The sequence below is a fragment of the Rhinoderma darwinii genome, unplaced genomic scaffold (genome assembly GCF_050947455.1).
Source record: "Rhinoderma darwinii isolate aRhiDar2 unplaced genomic scaffold, aRhiDar2.hap1 Scaffold_3364, whole genome shotgun sequence".
NCBI lineage: Eukaryota > Metazoa > Chordata > Amphibia > Anura > Rhinodermatidae > Rhinoderma > Rhinoderma darwinii.
In genome coordinates, this window is record NW_027463417.1 from 115,029 (window position 1) to 136,680 (window position 21,652).

At 47.0% G+C, this 21,652-nt stretch overlaps 11 non-coding genes across 11 annotated transcripts; all 11 read left to right on the top strand.

Annotated features, from left to right (window-relative positions):
• Window positions 1-1,169: 1,169 nt before the first annotated feature.
• Window positions 1,170-1,360, top strand: LOC142704715 (U2 spliceosomal RNA). The gene has a single exon (XR_012868126.1). It is a non-coding gene; the product is annotated as a U2 spliceosomal RNA (small nuclear RNA).
• Window positions 1,361-8,064: 6,704 nt separating this feature from the next.
• LOC142704703 (U2 spliceosomal RNA) lies at window positions 8,065-8,262 on the top strand. The gene has a single exon (XR_012868121.1). It is a non-coding gene; the product is annotated as a U2 spliceosomal RNA (small nuclear RNA).
• Window positions 8,263-9,536: 1,274 nt separating this feature from the next.
• LOC142704716 (U2 spliceosomal RNA) lies at window positions 9,537-9,727 on the top strand. The gene has a single exon (XR_012868127.1). It is a non-coding gene; the product is annotated as a U2 spliceosomal RNA (small nuclear RNA).
• A 1,274-nt stretch (window positions 9,728-11,001) lies between these two features.
• On the top strand, window positions 11,002-11,192 carry LOC142704717 (U2 spliceosomal RNA). Its single transcript, XR_012868128.1, has one exon. It is a non-coding gene; the product is annotated as a U2 spliceosomal RNA (small nuclear RNA).
• Window positions 11,193-12,466: 1,274 nt separating this feature from the next.
• On the top strand, window positions 12,467-12,657 carry LOC142704719 (U2 spliceosomal RNA). The gene has a single exon (XR_012868129.1). It is a non-coding gene; the product is annotated as a U2 spliceosomal RNA (small nuclear RNA).
• A 1,274-nt stretch (window positions 12,658-13,931) lies between these two features.
• Window positions 13,932-14,122, top strand: LOC142704720 (U2 spliceosomal RNA). Its single transcript, XR_012868130.1, has one exon. It is a non-coding gene; the product is annotated as a U2 spliceosomal RNA (small nuclear RNA).
• A 1,274-nt stretch (window positions 14,123-15,396) lies between these two features.
• Window positions 15,397-15,587, top strand: LOC142704721 (U2 spliceosomal RNA). Its single transcript, XR_012868131.1, has one exon. It is a non-coding gene; the product is annotated as a U2 spliceosomal RNA (small nuclear RNA).
• Window positions 15,588-16,861: 1,274 nt separating this feature from the next.
• LOC142704723 (U2 spliceosomal RNA) lies at window positions 16,862-17,052 on the top strand. The gene has a single exon (XR_012868133.1). It is a non-coding gene; the product is annotated as a U2 spliceosomal RNA (small nuclear RNA).
• A 1,274-nt stretch (window positions 17,053-18,326) lies between these two features.
• Window positions 18,327-18,517, top strand: LOC142704724 (U2 spliceosomal RNA). Its single transcript, XR_012868134.1, has one exon. It is a non-coding gene; the product is annotated as a U2 spliceosomal RNA (small nuclear RNA).
• A 1,274-nt stretch (window positions 18,518-19,791) lies between these two features.
• Window positions 19,792-19,982, top strand: LOC142704725 (U2 spliceosomal RNA). Its single transcript, XR_012868135.1, has one exon. It is a non-coding gene; the product is annotated as a U2 spliceosomal RNA (small nuclear RNA).
• A 1,274-nt stretch (window positions 19,983-21,256) lies between these two features.
• LOC142704726 (U2 spliceosomal RNA) lies at window positions 21,257-21,447 on the top strand. Its single transcript, XR_012868136.1, has one exon. It is a non-coding gene; the product is annotated as a U2 spliceosomal RNA (small nuclear RNA).
• Window positions 21,448-21,652: the final 205 nt, after the last annotated feature.

Below are 21,652 nucleotides of genomic sequence, written 5' to 3' on the forward strand. Positions count from 1 at the left end.
TGTTGGACAATGCATTTGTACAGTCATGTGTGATAATGAGCTCATTTATTAAATGCAATTAATTAATACATTGCCACCTCTTGTTGTGTGTGTGTGTGTGTGTCTTCTGTGTTTCTGTGTTTCCGGCATTTCACATTGGAACAGCTCATTCACCTTCCTTGTCTTCTCTCCGCCCTCCCTCCTAGGTAAGTTAAAGAGCTGCACCTGAGCCAGCCACTGATTGATGCAGCACCACAGTCAAATAGTGGAGTAGGGGAACAGCAAACAGCCATTAAAGCAGCCAGCCGCCTACCCGCCACAATGGACCTACCTGTGTACACTAGATGGATGTGATGGAATGTACTGTCGTCCCTACATTTCAAGAAGAAGTAAGAATTGCAGTTGCAACAAAGCCTTGCTTGCCTACAAAGAGAGCAGCAATTTGGATTTGTTACTTTGTTACCTGGAAGAATAACAAACTGTGCAAGGATGGAGGTTGTAGGAGCAAGGAGAACAAGTTGTCTGTAAAGTTGGTGGATGCCTATTTTCCATTTTGCAGTCCCTTGTCTCCCTCTTGTGGCCTCCTGGAGGCAACTAGCTGTGCAAAAAAAAGACAGCCTGGCGGCCGGCTGTTGCAGTGTTGCCCTCTCAGGCAACACTGAGTGACTGACTGAGCCTCACCGTCTTATATAAAGTTCAGACGGAACTTTGCACGTGTCATAGTGGAGCCCTCAGGATTCCAGAGCCAGCTTTCTGACATCATAATGGGGCCTCAGAGATAAAAGCCTGGGCCCAGGCAGTGTTGGTCAGTGCTGCTCAGCAGGCAGCACCTGACTGGATTAAAGCTGATACAAGGTGTGAAAGGAGAAGGGGTGGCAGTGGGCATGCACTTACTGCTACTGCTGCCGCCGCCAGTATTTGCACGGCAGGAGGGCATTTGGGCGTTGCCAAGAAGGCGTTTTTATGTAGATTCCTCCTCTTTCAGCACTGCATTGTGGTGCAAGCAAAAGAAGCAAATCCTGTGTAGCTTCCTCTCCGGCCTTTATTCACCTCCCTCCCGCTTAGTAGCTGTAAATGTGTGTGAGCCTGCAGGGCCCCATGGAATTGCCTAGGAGTAGGCTGAATCAATCGCTGCAAGGGGTGAACAGCAGTATTAGGCAGGCTCGGTCAACGGCCGGCCCATTCGGGTTATCGCTTCTCGGCCTTTTGGCTAAGATCAAGTGTAGTATCTGTTCTTATCAGTTTAATATCTGATACGTCCCCTATCTGGGGACCATATATTAAATGGATTTTTAGAACAGGGAGATGGAAATAGAGCTTGCTCTGTCCACTCCACGCATTGACCTGGTATTGCAGTATTTCCAGGACCGGTGCACCCTTTCCTTATGTGTTGACTAAAAGCAGATTCCAAAAGTGTTTTTTCTCTTTGCCATTGTTTCTGTCTTTCTGAAGGGATCTCCCCTTTTAATCCCATTATTTCAACACCTGTTGGACAATGCATTTGTACAGTCATGTGTGATAATGAGCTCATTTATTAAATGCAATTAATTAATACATTGCCACCTCTTGTTGTGTGTGTGTGTGTGTGTCTTCTGTGTTTCTGTGTTTCCGGCATTTCACATTGGAACAGCTCATTCACCTTCCTTGTCTTCTCTCCGCCCTCCCTCCTAGGTAAGTTAAAGAGCTGCACCTGAGCCAGCCACTGATTGATGCAGCACCACAGTCAAATAGTGGAGTAGGGGAACAGCAAACAGCCATTAAAGCAGCCAGCCGCCTACCCGCCACAATGGACCTACCTGTGTACACTAGATGGATGTGATGGAATGTACTGTCGTCCCTACATTTCAAGAAGAAGTAAGAATTGCAGTTGCAACAAAGCCTTGCTTGCCTACAAAGAGAGCAGCAATTTGGATTTGTTACTTTGTTACCTGGAAGAATAACAAACTGTGCAAGGATGGAGGTTGTAGGAGCAAGGAGAACAAGTTGTCTGTAAAGTTGGTGGATGCCTATTTTCCATTTTGCAGTCCCTTGTCTCCCTCTTGTGGCCTCCTGGAGGCAACTAGCTGTGCAAAAAAAAGACAGCCTGGCGGCCGGCTGTTGCAGTGTTGCCCTCTCAGGCAACACTGAGTGACTGACTGAGCCTCACCGTCTTATATAAAGTTCAGACGGAACTTTGCACGTGTCATAGTGGAGCCCTCAGGATTCCAGAGCCAGCTTTCTGACATCATAATGGGGCCTCAGAGATAAAAGCCTGGGCCCAGGCAGTGTTGGTCAGTGCTGCTCAGCAGGCAGCACCTGACTGGATTAAAGCTGATACAAGGTGTGAAAGGAGAAGGGGTGGCAGTGGGCATGCACTTACTGCTACTGCTGCCGCCGCCAGTATTTGCACGGCAGGAGGGCATTTGGGCGTTGCCAAGAAGGCGTTTTTATGTAGATTCCTCCTCTTTCAGCACTGCATTGTGGTGCAAGCAAAAGAAGCAAATCCTGTGTAGCTTCCTCTCCGGCCTTTATTCACCTCCCTCCCGCTTAGTAGCTGTAAATGTGTGTGAGCCTGCAGGGCCCCATGGAATTGCCTAGGAGTAGGCTGAATCAATCGCTGCAAGGGGTGAACAGCAGTATTAGGCAGGCTCGGTCAACGGCCGGCCCATTCGGGTTATCGCTTCTCGGCCTTTTGGCAAGATCAGGTGTAGTATTTCTGCATCTGGTTTTGTTGGGAGGTGTCCGGGGTACCCTGCTCCTTGGCCTTGGGGGATCGTCTCTTTTCACAGAGAGACTTCACCCCCTTGCTGCTATTTGGGGAGTGGGCTTAGCCCCCGGACAACGAGTTGCGATCGCGCCTTACCCAAGAGGTCAACCGGCCTTGAGGCGTTTTTCTAAGAGCGTTCCGAGGGCGTTTATCGGGCTTCGTAGGTGTCTGGGGTACCCTAATCCTTGGCCTTGGGGGAGGGTTCCACTTAATTGTGGAATCTGAGCCCTTGCTGCTATAAGGGACAGGCTTAGCCCCCAGGCACTGAAAATGCCATATACATTTGGATTTGCATCCGGGGACACCCGGTTGCGCCAGTCCGTCCGCATCGAGGTGGAAGAAGGCCATCGCCAGCGGAAGAACCTTCGCTTCATTGTGGAGGTGATTCTGCTGGACTTCCTGGGGCTCAAGCGGGCGGACATCCTGTGTCTCAACGACCAGGAAAGCCGCGGTCGGTACACCGTATCCTTTACGGCCGCGGCATGTTGCGACAACATGCACAAAAGATTGTCTGATGCGGACCAGAGTGAGGAGCGGCTAAATGGACTGAACTTTTTATTCCTCTACGGGGAGGAAGAAGTCCCGCTCGTGATGTGCATGTTCAGTCCATTTGTCTCAGAGTGTGACATTGAAACCTTCCTCAGTCGTTACTGCAGGGAGGTCCGCTTCTCACATAAAATCTTGAACACCCAGAGCTTCTGGAATGGCAAAAGAAAATATTGGGTGAAGTTCCGCCAGGATCCCAATGGCATTGGAGGCTTACATCACCCACCCCAGAACTTTGCCATTGGGAAGAATCGAGGATTCCTATTTTACCCCCAGATGCCAATAGCCTGCCGGAACTGCTTGAGATATGGCCACACCAGAGAACATTGTGACCGGCCCCATGTGGTGCAGTGTAACAGGTGTGGCCAGGTTGGACACGTAGCGGCAAAATGCAGTTCCGAGGTGTTGTGCAATCTGTGCGGCATGACTGGGCATGCTTTTAAAGATTGCCCCCGCAGAGCGAAATCTGGGCCACCCAGACCAGGGCCAGAGCGGCAGTTTGCAACATGTGCAGACGCCGCTGGTAATGCCCCAAAACGAGCATTGACGACTGAGGGGTCCAGGCCAAAGTCCTTCACAGCTCCATCGGGGGGCCCACCGATGTCAGCCTCGAGGGACGGCCATAGGGATTCCACCGGGTCCAGGCAGAGCAGGAGGAATTCTGACTCTGCTGGACATAAGTTGACCGGCACCTCTGCAAACAGGTCCTCTGCTCCGCCTGCAGTGGACCCTGTTGAGGCAGTGGTTAGCGACAGGCGTCGTGGCTCCGTAGGTTCTGCAGTAGGACCTGACGCCTGTCCCAAGAGTGTGGGCATGGAGCGGAGACACTCTGTGTCAGACGAGGGCTCCATTAAGAAAACCCTAAAATATGCTGGATTGGAGCCTCGTTTTGACCATTTCCGGTCAACGGGGGGGTCGGAGCAAAGTTCCTCCACTGCGGTTGTGGAGGGGCTTGCGATGAAGGCTCCCCGTAAGCAGGCAAAGGTTGCCAAGAGCGATGGGACCTCACAGGCCCCTGTGCAGCTGCCCAGGAAGGACATCAGCGATATCTTCAGCCAGGGGCCAGAGATGGGTGAGAGCGACTTCGAGGAGATGGATAGGAGCCATTCTGCAAAGAGACAGCGAGAGGAAGAGGAGTCCGGAGTTCGGAGGAAAGCTGCCTATCGGAGTTCGGATGAGAGCAGTGTGGGGGTTGGAGCCGCCCACGTATCTGGCTCTGACCCTACCAACATCCAAGATTTATTGACCCCTCAAAAAGGGGGTCCAGACTCGCAGCTGATCTCCGAGTACGACTCTTCTGGTTCGGACCCTGACCTCAACTAAGACTATGTTGGTTCCTATCAAAGTCGCCTCACTAAATGTGAGGTCCCTAAAGAGCCCTGTCCGCAGGACTGCTTTATTTTCATTTTTAGAGACTGTGGACTTTGACCTTTGCCTGCTTCAAGAATGTGGAATCCCTAATGACTTGGAATATCAAGATTTAAAGATGGACTGGAAACTAGGCCCCTCAGTCTGGTCTGGTGGAAATGACTGTCGCTCTGCGGGGGTTGGATTGCTCTGCCGAGGTCGTTTTATCTCCATCCAAACAGTGACTGAAATCATGCCCGGCAGAGCTATTTTAATACATTTGCTTTTTAATGGAACTTTAATTCGTGTTTTAAACGTTTATGCCCCTCCTACCAAACAGGAGAGGGCAGAACTATTAGAGATTTTACCATTGTTTTGTGTTGGGTCTACCCCCCTGCTGGTGGGTGGTGATTTTAACTGTGTGCGAGATGGAGAACACCGCCAGGGTGGGGATTTTAATCGAAAAATTGACCGTACTTCTTACCTGCTCAAGAATTTTATTGGTGATTTTAAATTGAAAGATTGCTGGAGGGAACTCTTGCCTGCGGACCCAGGCCCCACCTGGTCCAATGGAAGAGTGAGCTCCAGAATTGATTTTATTTTCACTTCTAATAGTTTTATTCCCAAAAAATGTTTGCTTTTAACAAATATTTTATCTGATCACAAGCTCCTTTCAGTGCACCTGGAGCTAGAGGGAGAGCAAAAAGCTTGTAGGGGTCCCTGGAGACTAAACACCACACTCCTGGAGGACCCCATCATTAAAGAGGAGTTTGTGCGGACCTACCAGTGTTGGCAGTCCCATAGAGCGCCCAGTCAGCCTATGCTACACTGGTGGGAGGGCATTAAACCCAAAATCAGAGCTTTTTTTATTCGAGCAGGTAAGAAGAAAGCAAAAGAGAAAAAACAATGGTTTTATGTTCTTAATAAACGTTTACATGTACTTTTTAAATTGAAGGAGATTGGTATGGATGTTGATGATGATATCTTAAATCTTAAAGCTGAAATAAAACATGCCATAGAAGAGAAAGGGAAACAAATAATTTTTAATTCACATGTAAAGCACCTCGAGGATGGCGAGAAGTGTTCCCGGTTCTTCTTCAAAAAGGTAATGGATAAACGAGATGTCATTTTAAACCTTGAAGGAGAAACCACTATGGTCGGCATTTTAAATTCTGCTTTTAATTTCTACCAATCTCTTTTTAACAAGAAAAATATTGATCCTTCCTTTTTAGAACATGTTCTTAATTCCCTTGATGCCAAGCTAGATATTTTAGACCAGGAAGTTTTATCCCGTAATATTACCTTGGAGGAACTTTTATTTGCTTTTAAAAGTTTTTCTAATGGGAAAGCTCCTGGGGAAGATGGTCTGCCCATCGAATTTTATCATGCTTTTTGGGAAATTTTAAAGAATGACATGTTTTTATTGTATAAGGAAGTTTTTATTACTGAAGAGCTGCCCCCTTCCTGGAGGAGGGGGATTGTGTCCTTAATTTTTAAAAAAGGTGAGAGGGACCAGTTAAAAAACTGGCGCCCTATTACTCTTTTAAACGTTGATTGTAAAATTTTAGCTAAACTAATAACAATCCGTTTTAAACCTTTTATTCATAAATTAATCCATCCAAACCAGGTATGTGGGGTACCTGGGAGGTCAATTACTGAGTCCCTGAATATTTTACGTGACATCATTTGGTATTTTAAAGAAAGGGGTCAAAGCCTTGCTATTTTATCCTTAGATTTCGAGAAGGCTTTTGACCGGGTCTCCCATGAATATCTTTTTATGGTTCTTAAAAAGATGGCTGTTCCTGAAATTATTTTAACACGTATTAAGCTTTTATATCGATCCTGTTTTAGCCAAATTTCTATCAACGGATTTTTAACTAAAGGTGTTCCTCTTTTATCAGGGGTGAAACAGGGGTGCCCGTTGTCTCCGCTCCTTTTTATTTGTGCCATAGAACCTCTGTTCACCCTAATAAGAGATGATAAAGTCATCAGAGGCGTGCCCATACCTGGAGGAAGGGGGAACCAGGTAAAAATCCTAGGCTATATGGATGACGCCACCGTCCTATGCCCAGACGCCGCTTCTATGAGACGGGCATTGAGGAACACCGGCTTTTTTTGTGAAGCCTCTGGTTTTAAATTAAACGTTGATAAGTGTGACTGTTTTTATACTGGTGTATGGGATTCCTCTGTGACACCAGGAGTTAACATGCAGCAGGATCAGATAAAAATTTTAGGAATTGTTTTTAATCAAGAAAACGATGGGAGACCCAATTGGGATTCAGTAATTGCCAAAATGGAAAAAAAGGTTTTAATGTGGAATTTGAGAAATCTCACCATGGAGGGAAAAGTTTTAATAATTAAATCTGTTTTATTACCCATAATGCTTTATGTAGCTATGGTTTTCCCTCCAACAATTTTATATATTAAAAAAGTGACCAGGATCTGTTTTATGTTTTTATGGGGTTCCAAAATGGAAAAACTAAAACGTGATTTTATGTACAGATGTAAGGACAATGGCGGGAGAGATGTTCCTAACCTTTTTAACTTCTTTTACATTAAATACTTTTGCTTCTGTTTTAAAATGTATAATTCTGATGGTATTTTTAGCTACTTTTTAAAGTACGCTACGGGCATGATTTTTAAACGATGGTTTCGTGTCCCTTTGAATTCTCCTGTGCTTCTGTGTCCCCCAAAACAATATGCGGTGCTCGAAAAAACTGTCAGGCTCCTAGGTCTCCAAGAATTGGAGCCTGACATATTGGGGGACCAGAAAAAAGTGTCACTCTCCTGTAGGCGGCAGGAGGATACACTGGCAGTTTCAAATTTCTCACAGGCAAGGTCCAAGGTGGTGTGGCGGAACGTTTTCGGGAAATTTATGGCAAATGTGCACAAGGACCTTGCCTGGGCAATCGTTCACCAGTGCCTCCCTACTCGTGAATTCCAGCATAGGCGAGGACTGGTGGCGAGAGCCAAGTGCCCGAGAGACAGGTGTGGTGACGACGAGACGATAATGCACCTGTTTTGGAACTGCCCATATGCACAGGAGGTTTGGAGGAAGGTAGGCCCATTGCTGAAATGGGCCTGCGGTCTTAAAGATCTTAAATTTGAATACGTGTTTTATGGTCTTTTTAACTGCCCAAGTTTTAAACAGCAAATGGTCTGTTGGATCATTTTAAACTGTTTTAAGAATGCCATTTGGAAGGTTAGGAACATTCTGCTTTTTAAACATGATTTTATTGACGTTAAAAATTGTGTGAAATATGCCCTAAGTGAAATGTATATTTATTATCTTAGGGACAAAAAGCAGCTAGGGGTAAAAGAAGCAACATCCATGTGGTGTTTGCAAATGTGGAATACCATAACATTGTAAATAAAAATGGTTTTATTCTTTTATGTCTTTTATGCCCTGTATAAATTTTATCCTGCTATTGTTCTGTACTTTTATTATAACATCTGTATTAAAAAAAAAAAAAAAAAAAAAAAAAAAAAAATCTGTTCTTATCAGTTTAATATCTGATACGTCCCCTATCTGGGGACCATATATTAAATGGATTTTTAGAACAGGGAGATGGAAATAGAGCTTGCTCTGTCCACTCCACGCATTGACCTGGTATTGCAGTATTTCCAGGACCGGTGCACCCTTTCCTTATGTGTTGACTAAAAGCAGATTCCAAAAGTGTTTTTTCTCTTTGCCATTGTTTCTGTCTTTCTGAAGGGATCTCCCCTTTTAATCCCATTATTTCAACACCTGTTGGACAATGCATTTGTACAGTCATGTGTGATAATGAGCTCATTTATTAAATGCAATTAATTAATACATTGCCACCTCTTGTTGTGTGTGTGTGTGTGTGTCTTCTGTGTTTCTGTGTTTCCGGCATTTCACATTGGAACAGCTCATTCACCTTCCTTGTCTTCTCTCCGCCCTCCCTCCTAGGTAAGTTAAAGAGCTGCACCTGAGCCAGCCACTGATTGATGCAGCACCACAGTCAAATAGTGGAGTAGGGGAACAGCAAACAGCCATTAAAGCAGCCAGCCGCCTACCCGCCACAATGGACCTACCTGTGTACACTAGATGGATGTGATGGAATGTACTGTCGTCCCTACATTTCAAGAAGAAGTAAGAATTGCAGTTGCAACAAAGCCTTGCTTGCCTACAAAGAGAGCAGCAATTTGGATTTGTTACTTTGTTACCTGGAAGAATAACAAACTGTGCAAGGATGGAGGTTGTAGGAGCAAGGAGAACAAGTTGTCTGTAAAGTTGGTGGATGCCTATTTTCCATTTTGCAGTCCCTTGTCTCCCTCTTGTGGCCTCCTGGAGGCAACTAGCTGTGCAAAAAAAAGACAGCCTGGCGGCCGGCTGTTGCAGTGTTGCCCTCTCAGGCAACACTGAGTGACTGACTGAGCCTCACCGTCTTATATAAAGTTCAGACGGAACTTTGCACGTGTCATAGTGGAGCCCTCAGGATTCCAGAGCCAGCTTTCTGACATCATAATGGGGCCTCAGAGATAAAAGCCTGGGCCCAGGCAGTGTTGGTCAGTGCTGCTCAGCAGGCAGCACCTGACTGGATTAAAGCTGATACAAGGTGTGAAAGGAGAAGGGGTGGCAGTGGGCATGCACTTACTGCTACTGCTGCCGCCGCCAGTATTTGCACGGCAGGAGGGCATTTGGGCGTTGCCAAGAAGGCGTTTTTATGTAGATTCCTCCTCTTTCAGCACTGCATTGTGGTGCAAGCAAAAGAAGCAAATCCTGTGTAGCTTCCTCTCCGGCCTTTATTCACCTCCCTCCCGCTTAGTAGCTGTAAATGTGTGTGAGCCTGCAGGGCCCCATGGAATTGCCTAGGAGTAGGCTGAATCAATCGCTGCAAGGGGTGAACAGCAGTATTAGGCAGGCTCGGTCAACGGCCGGCCCATTCGGGTTATCGCTTCTCGGCCTTTTGGCTAAGATCAAGTGTAGTATCTGTTCTTATCAGTTTAATATCTGATACGTCCCCTATCTGGGGACCATATATTAAATGGATTTTTAGAACAGGGAGATGGAAATAGAGCTTGCTCTGTCCACTCCACGCATTGACCTGGTATTGCAGTATTTCCAGGACCGGTGCACCCTTTCCTTATGTGTTGACTAAAAGCAGATTCCAAAAGTGTTTTTTCTCTTTGCCATTGTTTCTGTCTTTCTGAAGGGATCTCCCCTTTTAATCCCATTATTTCAACACCTGTTGGACAATGCATTTGTACAGTCATGTGTGATAATGAGCTCATTTATTAAATGCAATTAATTAATACATTGCCACCTCTTGTTGTGTGTGTGTGTGTGTGTCTTCTGTGTTTCTGTGTTTCCGGCATTTCACATTGGAACAGCTCATTCACCTTCCTTGTCTTCTCTCCGCCCTCCCTCCTAGGTAAGTTAAAGAGCTGCACCTGAGCCAGCCACTGATTGATGCAGCACCACAGTCAAATAGTGGAGTAGGGGAACAGCAAACAGCCATTAAAGCAGCCAGCCGCCTACCCGCCACAATGGACCTACCTGTGTACACTAGATGGATGTGATGGAATGTACTGTCGTCCCTACATTTCAAGAAGAAGTAAGAATTGCAGTTGCAACAAAGCCTTGCTTGCCTACAAAGAGAGCAGCAATTTGGATTTGTTACTTTGTTACCTGGAAGAATAACAAACTGTGCAAGGATGGAGGTTGTAGGAGCAAGGAGAACAAGTTGTCTGTAAAGTTGGTGGATGCCTATTTTCCATTTTGCAGTCCCTTGTCTCCCTCTTGTGGCCTCCTGGAGGCAACTAGCTGTGCAAAAAAAAGACAGCCTGGCGGCCGGCTGTTGCAGTGTTGCCCTCTCAGGCAACACTGAGTGACTGACTGAGCCTCACCGTCTTATATAAAGTTCAGACGGAACTTTGCACGTGTCATAGTGGAGCCCTCAGGATTCCAGAGCCAGCTTTCTGACATCATAATGGGGCCTCAGAGATAAAAGCCTGGGCCCAGGCAGTGTTGGTCAGTGCTGCTCAGCAGGCAGCACCTGACTGGATTAAAGCTGATACAAGGTGTGAAAGGAGAAGGGGTGGCAGTGGGCATGCACTTACTGCTACTGCTGCCGCCGCCAGTATTTGCACGGCAGGAGGGCATTTGGGCGTTGCCAAGAAGGCGTTTTTATGTAGATTCCTCCTCTTTCAGCACTGCATTGTGGTGCAAGCAAAAGAAGCAAATCCTGTGTAGCTTCCTCTCCGGCCTTTATTCACCTCCCTCCCGCTTAGTAGCTGTAAATGTGTGTGAGCCTGCAGGGCCCCATGGAATTGCCTAGGAGTAGGCTGAATCAATCGCTGCAAGGGGTGAACAGCAGTATTAGGCAGGCTCGGTCAACGGCCGGCCCATTCGGGTTATCGCTTCTCGGCCTTTTGGCTAAGATCAAGTGTAGTATCTGTTCTTATCAGTTTAATATCTGATACGTCCCCTATCTGGGGACCATATATTAAATGGATTTTTAGAACAGGGAGATGGAAATAGAGCTTGCTCTGTCCACTCCACGCATTGACCTGGTATTGCAGTATTTCCAGGACCGGTGCACCCTTTCCTTATGTGTTGACTAAAAGCAGATTCCAAAAGTGTTTTTTCTCTTTGCCATTGTTTCTGTCTTTCTGAAGGGATCTCCCCTTTTAATCCCATTATTTCAACACCTGTTGGACAATGCATTTGTACAGTCATGTGTGATAATGAGCTCATTTATTAAATGCAATTAATTAATACATTGCCACCTCTTGTTGTGTGTGTGTGTGTGTGTCTTCTGTGTTTCTGTGTTTCCGGCATTTCACATTGGAACAGCTCATTCACCTTCCTTGTCTTCTCTCCGCCCTCCCTCCTAGGTAAGTTAAAGAGCTGCACCTGAGCCAGCCACTGATTGATGCAGCACCACAGTCAAATAGTGGAGTAGGGGAACAGCAAACAGCCATTAAAGCAGCCAGCCGCCTACCCGCCACAATGGACCTACCTGTGTACACTAGATGGATGTGATGGAATGTACTGTCGTCCCTACATTTCAAGAAGAAGTAAGAATTGCAGTTGCAACAAAGCCTTGCTTGCCTACAAAGAGAGCAGCAATTTGGATTTGTTACTTTGTTACCTGGAAGAATAACAAACTGTGCAAGGATGGAGGTTGTAGGAGCAAGGAGAACAAGTTGTCTGTAAAGTTGGTGGATGCCTATTTTCCATTTTGCAGTCCCTTGTCTCCCTCTTGTGGCCTCCTGGAGGCAACTAGCTGTGCAAAAAAAAGACAGCCTGGCGGCCGGCTGTTGCAGTGTTGCCCTCTCAGGCAACACTGAGTGACTGACTGAGCCTCACCGTCTTATATAAAGTTCAGACGGAACTTTGCACGTGTCATAGTGGAGCCCTCAGGATTCCAGAGCCAGCTTTCTGACATCATAATGGGGCCTCAGAGATAAAAGCCTGGGCCCAGGCAGTGTTGGTCAGTGCTGCTCAGCAGGCAGCACCTGACTGGATTAAAGCTGATACAAGGTGTGAAAGGAGAAGGGGTGGCAGTGGGCATGCACTTACTGCTACTGCTGCCGCCGCCAGTATTTGCACGGCAGGAGGGCATTTGGGCGTTGCCAAGAAGGCGTTTTTATGTAGATTCCTCCTCTTTCAGCACTGCATTGTGGTGCAAGCAAAAGAAGCAAATCCTGTGTAGCTTCCTCTCCGGCCTTTATTCACCTCCCTCCCGCTTAGTAGCTGTAAATGTGTGTGAGCCTGCAGGGCCCCATGGAATTGCCTAGGAGTAGGCTGAATCAATCGCTGCAAGGGGTGAACAGCAGTATTAGGCAGGCTCGGTCAACGGCCGGCCCATTCGGGTTATCGCTTCTCGGCCTTTTGGCTAAGATCAAGTGTAGTATCTGTTCTTATCAGTTTAATATCTGATACGTCCCCTATCTGGGGACCATATATTAAATGGATTTTTAGAACAGGGAGATGGAAATAGAGCTTGCTCTGTCCACTCCACGCATTGACCTGGTATTGCAGTATTTCCAGGACCGGTGCACCCTTTCCTTATGTGTTGACTAAAAGCAGATTCCAAAAGTGTTTTTTCTCTTTGCCATTGTTTCTGTCTTTCTGAAGGGATCTCCCCTTTTAATCCCATTATTTCAACACCTGTTGGACAATGCATTTGTACAGTCATGTGTGATAATGAGCTCATTTATTAAATGCAATTAATTAATACATTGCCACCTCTTGTTGTGTGTGTGTGTGTGTGTCTTCTGTGTTTCTGTGTTTCCGGCATTTCACATTGGAACAGCTCATTCACCTTCCTTGTCTTCTCTCCGCCCTCCCTCCTAGGTAAGTTAAAGAGCTGCACCTGAGCCAGCCACTGATTGATGCAGCACCACAGTCAAATAGTGGAGTAGGGGAACAGCAAACAGCCATTAAAGCAGCCAGCCGCCTACCCGCCACAATGGACCTACCTGTGTACACTAGATGGATGTGATGGAATGTACTGTCGTCCCTACATTTCAAGAAGAAGTAAGAATTGCAGTTGCAACAAAGCCTTGCTTGCCTACAAAGAGAGCAGCAATTTGGATTTGTTACTTTGTTACCTGGAAGAATAACAAACTGTGCAAGGATGGAGGTTGTAGGAGCAAGGAGAACAAGTTGTCTGTAAAGTTGGTGGATGCCTATTTTCCATTTTGCAGTCCCTTGTCTCCCTCTTGTGGCCTCCTGGAGGCAACTAGCTGTGCAAAAAAAAGACAGCCTGGCGGCCGGCTGTTGCAGTGTTGCCCTCTCAGGCAACACTGAGTGACTGACTGAGCCTCACCGTCTTATATAAAGTTCAGACGGAACTTTGCACGTGTCATAGTGGAGCCCTCAGGATTCCAGAGCCAGCTTTCTGACATCATAATGGGGCCTCAGAGATAAAAGCCTGGGCCCAGGCAGTGTTGGTCAGTGCTGCTCAGCAGGCAGCACCTGACTGGATTAAAGCTGATACAAGGTGTGAAAGGAGAAGGGGTGGCAGTGGGCATGCACTTACTGCTACTGCTGCCGCCGCCAGTATTTGCACGGCAGGAGGGCATTTGGGCGTTGCCAAGAAGGCGTTTTTATGTAGATTCCTCCTCTTTCAGCACTGCATTGTGGTGCAAGCAAAAGAAGCAAATCCTGTGTAGCTTCCTCTCCGGCCTTTATTCACCTCCCTCCCGCTTAGTAGCTGTAAATGTGTGTGAGCCTGCAGGGCCCCATGGAATTGCCTAGGAGTAGGCTGAATCAATCGCTGCAAGGGGTGAACAGCAGTATTAGGCAGGCTCGGTCAACGGCCGGCCCATTCGGGTTATCGCTTCTCGGCCTTTTGGCTAAGATCAAGTGTAGTATCTGTTCTTATCAGTTTAATATCTGATACGTCCCCTATCTGGGGACCATATATTAAATGGATTTTTAGAACAGGGAGATGGAAATAGAGCTTGCTCTGTCCACTCCACGCATTGACCTGGTATTGCAGTATTTCCAGGACCGGTGCACCCTTTCCTTATGTGTTGACTAAAAGCAGATTCCAAAAGTGTTTTTTCTCTTTGCCATTGTTTCTGTCTTTCTGAAGGGATCTCCCCTTTTAATCCCATTATTTCAACACCTGTTGGACAATGCATTTGTACAGTCATGTGTGATAATGAGCTCATTTATTAAATGCAATTAATTAATACATTGCCACCTCTTGTTGTGTGTGTGTGTGTGTGTCTTCTGTGTTTCTGTGTTTCCGGCATTTCACATTGGAACAGCTCATTCACCTTCCTTGTCTTCTCTCCGCCCTCCCTCCTAGGTAAGTTAAAGAGCTGCACCTGAGCCAGCCACTGATTGATGCAGCACCACAGTCAAATAGTGGAGTAGGGGAACAGCAAACAGCCATTAAAGCAGCCAGCCGCCTACCCGCCACAATGGACCTACCTGTGTACACTAGATGGATGTGATGGAATGTACTGTCGTCCCTACATTTCAAGAAGAAGTAAGAATTGCAGTTGCAACAAAGCCTTGCTTGCCTACAAAGAGAGCAGCAATTTGGATTTGTTACTTTGTTACCTGGAAGAATAACAAACTGTGCAAGGATGGAGGTTGTAGGAGCAAGGAGAACAAGTTGTCTGTAAAGTTGGTGGATGCCTATTTTCCATTTTGCAGTCCCTTGTCTCCCTCTTGTGGCCTCCTGGAGGCAACTAGCTGTGCAAAAAAAAGACAGCCTGGCGGCCGGCTGTTGCAGTGTTGCCCTCTCAGGCAACACTGAGTGACTGACTGAGCCTCACCGTCTTATATAAAGTTCAGACGGAACTTTGCACGTGTCATAGTGGAGCCCTCAGGATTCCAGAGCCAGCTTTCTGACATCATAATGGGGCCTCAGAGATAAAAGCCTGGGCCCAGGCAGTGTTGGTCAGTGCTGCTCAGCAGGCAGCACCTGACTGGATTAAAGCTGATACAAGGTGTGAAAGGAGAAGGGGTGGCAGTGGGCATGCACTTACTGCTACTGCTGCCGCCGCCAGTATTTGCACGGCAGGAGGGCATTTGGGCGTTGCCAAGAAGGCGTTTTTATGTAGATTCCTCCTCTTTCAGCACTGCATTGTGGTGCAAGCAAAAGAAGCAAATCCTGTGTAGCTTCCTCTCCGGCCTTTATTCACCTCCCTCCCGCTTAGTAGCTGTAAATGTGTGTGAGCCTGCAGGGCCCCATGGAATTGCCTAGGAGTAGGCTGAATCAATCGCTGCAAGGGGTGAACAGCAGTATTAGGCAGGCTCGGTCAACGGCCGGCCCATTCGGGTTATCGCTTCTCGGCCTTTTGGCTAAGATCAAGTGTAGTATCTGTTCTTATCAGTTTAATATCTGATACGTCCCCTATCTGGGGACCATATATTAAATGGATTTTTAGAACAGGGAGATGGAAATAGAGCTTGCTCTGTCCACTCCACGCATTGACCTGGTATTGCAGTATTTCCAGGACCGGTGCACCCTTTCCTTATGTGTTGACTAAAAGCAGATTCCAAAAGTGTTTTTTCTCTTTGCCATTGTTTCTGTCTTTCTGAAGGGATCTCCCCTTTTAATCCCATTATTTCAACACCTGTTGGACAATGCATTTGTACAGTCATGTGTGATAATGAGCTCATTTATTAAATGCAATTAATTAATACATTGCCACCTCTTGTTGTGTGTGTGTGTGTGTGTCTTCTGTGTTTCTGTGTTTCCGGCATTTCACATTGGAACAGCTCATTCACCTTCCTTGTCTTCTCTCCGCCCTCCCTCCTAGGTAAGTTAAAGAGCTGCACCTGAGCCAGCCACTGATTGATGCAGCACCACAGTCAAATAGTGGAGTAGGGGAACAGCAAACAGCCATTAAAGCAGCCAGCCGCCTACCCGCCACAATGGACCTACCTGTGTACACTAGATGGATGTGATGGAATGTACTGTCGTCCCTACATTTCAAGAAGAAGTAAGAATTGCAGTTGCAACAAAGCCTTGCTTGCCTACAAAGAGAGCAGCAATTTGGATTTGTTACTTTGTTACCTGGAAGAATAACAAACTGTGCAAGGATGGAGGTTGTAGGAGCAAGGAGAACAAGTTGTCTGTAAAGTTGGTGGATGCCTATTTTCCATTTTGCAGTCCCTTGTCTCCCTCTTGTGGCCTCCTGGAGGCAACTAGCTGTGCAAAAAAAAGACAGCCTGGCGGCCGGCTGTTGCAGTGTTGCCCTCTCAGGCAACACTGAGTGACTGACTGAGCCTCACCGTCTTATATAAAGTTCAGACGGAACTTTGCACGTGTCATAGTGGAGCCCTCAGGATTCCAGAGCCAGCTTTCTGACATCATAATGGGGCCTCAGAGATAAAAGCCTGGGCCCAGGCAGTGTTGGTCAGTGCTGCTCAGCAGGCAGCACCTGACTGGATTAAAGCTGATACAAGGTGTGAAAGGAGAAGGGGTGGCAGTGGGCATGCACTTACTGCTACTGCTGCCGCCGCCAGTATTTGCACGGCAGGAGGGCATTTGGGCGTTGCCAAGAAGGCGTTTTTATGTAGATTCCTCCTCTTTCAGCACTGCATTGTGGTGCAAGCAAAAGAAGCAAATCCTGTGTAGCTTCCTCTCCGGCCTTTATTCACCTCCCTCCCGCTTAGTAGCTGTAAATGTGTGTGAGCCTGCAGGGCCCCATGGAATTGCCTAGGAGTAGGCTGAATCAATCGCTGCAAGGGGTGAACAGCAGTATTAGGCAGGCTCGGTCAACGGCCGGCCCATTCGGGTTATCGCTTCTCGGCCTTTTGGCTAAGATCAAGTGTAGTATCTGTTCTTATCAGTTTAATATCTGATACGTCCCCTATCTGGGGACCATATATTAAATGGATTTTTAGAACAGGGAGATGGAAATAGAGCTTGCTCTGTCCACTCCACGCATTGACCTGGTATTGCAGTATTTCCAGGACCGGTGCACCCTTTCCTTATGTGTTGACTAAAAGCAGATTCCAAAAGTGTTTTTTCTCTTTGCCATTGTTTCTGTCTTTCTGAAGGGATCTCCCCTTTTAATCCCATTATTTCAACACCTGTTGGACAATGCATTTGTACAGTCATGTGTGATAATGAGCTCATTTATTAAATGCAATTAATTAATACATTGCCACCTCTTGTTGTGTGTGTGTGTGTGTGTCTTCTGTGTTTCTGTGTTTCCGGCATTTCACATTGGAACAGCTCATTCACCTTCCTTGTCTTCTCTCCGCCCTCCCTCCTAGGTAAGTTAAAGAGCTGCACCTGAGCCAGCCACTGATTGATGCAGCACCACAGTCAAATAGTGGAGTAGGGGAACAGCAAACAGCCATTAAAGCAGCCAGCCGCCTACCCGCCACAATGGACCTACCTGTGTACACTAGATGGATGTGATGGAATGTACTGTCGTCCCTACATTTCAAGAAGAAGTAAGAATTGCAGTTGCAACAAAGCCTTGCTTGCCTACAAAGAGAGCAGCAATTTGGATTTGTTACTTTGTTACCTGGAAGAATAACAAACTGTGCAAGGATGGAGGTTGTAGGAGCAAGGAGAACAAGTTGTCTGTAAAGTTGGTGGATGCCTATTTTCCATTTTGCAGTCCCTTGTCTCCCTCTTGTGGCCTCCTGGAGGCAACTAGCTGTGCAAAAAAAAGACAGCCTGGCGGCCGGCTGTTGCAGTGTTGCCCTCTCAGGCAACACTGAGTGACTGACTGAGCCTCACCGTCTTATATAAAGTTCAGACGGAACTTTGCACGTGTCATAGTGGAGCCCTCAGGATTCCAGAGCCAGCTTTCTGACATCATAATGGGGCCTCAGAGATAAAAGCCTGGGCCCAGGCAGTGTTGGTCAGTGCTGCTCAGCAGGCAGCACCTGACTGGATTAAAGCTGATACAAGGTGTGAAAGGAGAAGGGGTGGCAGTGGGCATGCACTTACTGCTACTGCTGCCGCCGCCAGTATTTGCACGGCAGGAGGGCATTTGGGCGTTGCCAAGAAGGCGTTTTTATGTAGATTCCTCCTCTTTCAGCACTGCATTGTGGTGCAAGCAAAAGAAGCAAATCCTGTGTAGCTTCCTCTCCGGCCTTTATTCACCTCCCTCCCGCTTAGTAGCTGTAAATGTGTGTGAGCCTGCAGGGCCCCATGGAATTGCCTAGGAGTAGGCTGAATCAATCGCTGCAAGGGGTGAACAGCAGTATTAGGCAGGCTCGGTCAACGGCCGGCCCATTCGGGTTATCGCTTCTCGGCCTTTTGGCTAAGATCAAGTGTAGTATCTGTTCTTATCAGTTTAATATCTGATACGTCCCCTATCTGGGGACCATATATTAAATGGATTTTTAGAACAGGGAGATGGAAATAGAGCTTGCTCTGTCCACTCCACGCATTGACCTGGTATTGCAGTATTTCCAGGACCGGTGCACCCTTTCCTTATGTGTTGACTAAAAGCAGATTCCAAAAGTGTTTTTTCTCTTTGCCATTGTTTCTGTCTTTCTGAAGGGATCTCCCCTTTTAATCCCATTATTTCAACACCTGTTGGACAATGCATTTGTACAGTCATGTGTGATAATGAGCTCATTTATTAAATGCAATTAATTAATACATTGCCACCTCTTGTTGTGTGTGTGTGTGTGTGTCTTCTGTGTTTCTGTGTTTCCGGCATTTCACATTGGAACAGCTCATTCACCTTCCTTGTCTTCTCTCCGCCCTCCCTCCTAGGTAAGTTAAAGAGCTGCACCTGAGCCAGCCACTGATTGATGCAGCACCACAGTCAAATAGTGGAGTAGGGGAACAGCAAACAGCCATTAAAGCAGCCAGCCGCCTACCCGCCACAATGGACCTACCTGTGTACACTAGATGGATGTGATGGAATGTACTGTCGTCCCTACATTTCAAGAAGAAGTAAGAATTGCAGTTGCAACAAAGCCTTGCTTGCCTACAAAGAGAGCAGCAATTTGGATTTGTTACTTTGTTACCTGGAAGAATAACAAACTGTGCAAGGATGGAGGTTGTAGGAGCAAGGAGAACAAGTTGTCTGTAAAGTTGGTGGATGCCTATTTTCCATTTTGCAGTCCCTTGTCTCCCTCTTGTGGCCTCCTGGAGGCAACTAGCTGTGCAAAAAAAAGACAGCCTGGCGGCCGGCTGTTGCAGTGTTGCCCTCTCAGGCAACACTGAGTGACTGACTGAGCCTCACCGTCTTATATAAAGTTCAGACGGAACTTTGCACGTGTCATAGTGGAGCCCTCAGGATTCCAGAGCCAGCTTTCTGACATCATAATGGGGCCTCAGAGATAAAAGCCTGGGCCCAGGCAGTGTTGGTCAGTGCTGCTCAGCAGGCAGCACCTGACTGGATTAAAGCTGATACAAGGTGTGAAAGGAGAAGGGGTGGCAGTGGGCATGCACTTACTGCTACTGCTGCCGCCGCCAGTATTTGCACGGCAGGAGGGCATTTGGGCGTTGCCAAGAAGGCGTTTTTATGTAGATTCCTCCTCTTTCAGCACTGCATTGTGGTGCAAGCAAAAGAAGCAAATCCTGTGTAGCTTCCTCTCCGGCCTTTATTCACCTCCCTCCCGCTTAGTAGCTGTAAATGTGTGTGAGCCTGCAGGGCCCCATGGAATTGCCTAGGAGTAGGCTGAATCAATCGCTGCAAGGGGTGAACAGCAGTATTAGGCAGGCTCGGTCAACGGCCGGCCCATTCGGGTTATCGCTTCTCGGCCTTTTGGCTAAGATCAAGTGTAGTATCTGTTCTTATCAGTTTAATATCTGATACGTCCCCTATCTGGGGACCATATATTAAATGGATTTTTAGAACAGGGAGATGGAAATAGAGCTTGCTCTGTCCACTCCACGCATTGACCTGGTATTGCAGTATTTCCAGGACCGGTGCACCCTTTCCTTATGTGTTGACTAAAAGCAGATTCCAAAAGTGTTTTTTCTCTTTGCCATTGTTTCTGTCTTTCTGAAGGGATCTCCCCTTTTAATCCCATTATTTCAACACCTGTTGGACAATGCATTTGTACAGTCATGTGTGATAATGAGCTCATTTATTAAATGCAATTAATTAATACATTGCCACCTCTTGTTGTGTGTGTGTGTGTGTGTCTTCTGTGTTTCTGTGTTTCCGGCATTTCACATTGGAACAGCTCATTCACCTTCCTTGTCTTCTCTCCGCCCTCCCTCCTAGGTAAGTTAAAGAGCTGCACCTGAGCCAGCCACTGATTGATGCAGCACCACAGTCAAATAGTGGAGTAGGGGAACAGCAAACAGCCATTAAAGCAGCCAGCCGCCTACCCGCCACAATGGACCTACCTGTGTACACTAGATGGATGTGATGGAATGTACTGTCGTCCCTACATTTCAAGAAGAAGTAAGAATTGCAGTTGCAACAAAGCCTTGCTTGCCTACAAAGAGAGCAGCAATTTGGATTTGTTACTTTGTTACCTGGAAGAATAACAAACTGTGCAAGGATGGAGGTTGTAGGAGCAAGGAGAACAAGTTGTCTGTAAAGTTGGTGGATGCCTATTTTCCATTTTGCAGTCCCTTGTCTCCCTCTTGTGGCCTCCTGGAGGCAACTAGCTGTGCAAAAAAAAGACAGCCTGGCGGCCGGCTGTTGCAGTGTTGCCCTCTCAGGCAACACTGAGTGACTGACTGAGCCTCACCGTCTTATATAAAGTTCAGACGGAACTTTGCACGTGTCATAGTGGAGCCCTCAGGATTCCAGAGCCAGCTTTCTGACATCATAATGGGGCCTCAGAGATAAAAGCCTGGGCCCAGGCAGTGTTGGTCAGTGCTGCTCAGCAGGCAGCACCTGACTGGATTAAAGCTGATACAAGGTGTGAAAGGAGAAGGGGTGGCAGTGGGCATGCACTTACTGCTACTGCTGCCGCCGCCAGTATTTGCACGGCAGGAGGGCATTTGGGCGTTGCCAAGAAGGCGTTTTTATGTAGATTCCTCCTCTTTCAGCACTGCATTGTGGTGCAAGCAAAAGAAGCAAATCCTGTGTAGCTTCCTCTCCGGCCTTTATTCACCTCCCTCCCGCTTAGTAGCTGTAAATGTGTGTGAGCCTGCAGGGCCCCATGGAATTGCCTAGGAGTAGGCTGAATCAATCGCTGCAAGGGGTGAACAGCAGTATTAGGCAGGCTCGGTCAACGGCCGGCCCATTCGGGTTATCGCTTCTCGGCCTTTTGGCTAAGATCAAGTGTAGTATCTGTTCTTATCAGTTTAATATCTGATACGTCCCCTATCTGGGGACCATATATTAAATGGATTTTTAGAACAGGGAGATGGAAATAGAGCTTGCTCTGTCCACTCCACGCATTGACCTGGTATTGCAGTATTTCCAGGACCGGTGCACCCTTTCCTTATGTGTTGACTAAAAGCAGATTCCAAAAGTGTTTTTTCTCTTTGCCATTGTTTCTGTCTTTCTGAAGGGATCTCCCCTTTTAATCCCATTATTTCAACACCTGTTGGACAATGCATTTGTACAGTCATGTGTGATAATGAGCTCATTTATTAAATGCAATTAATTAATACATTGCCACCTCTTGTTGTGTGTGTGTGTGTG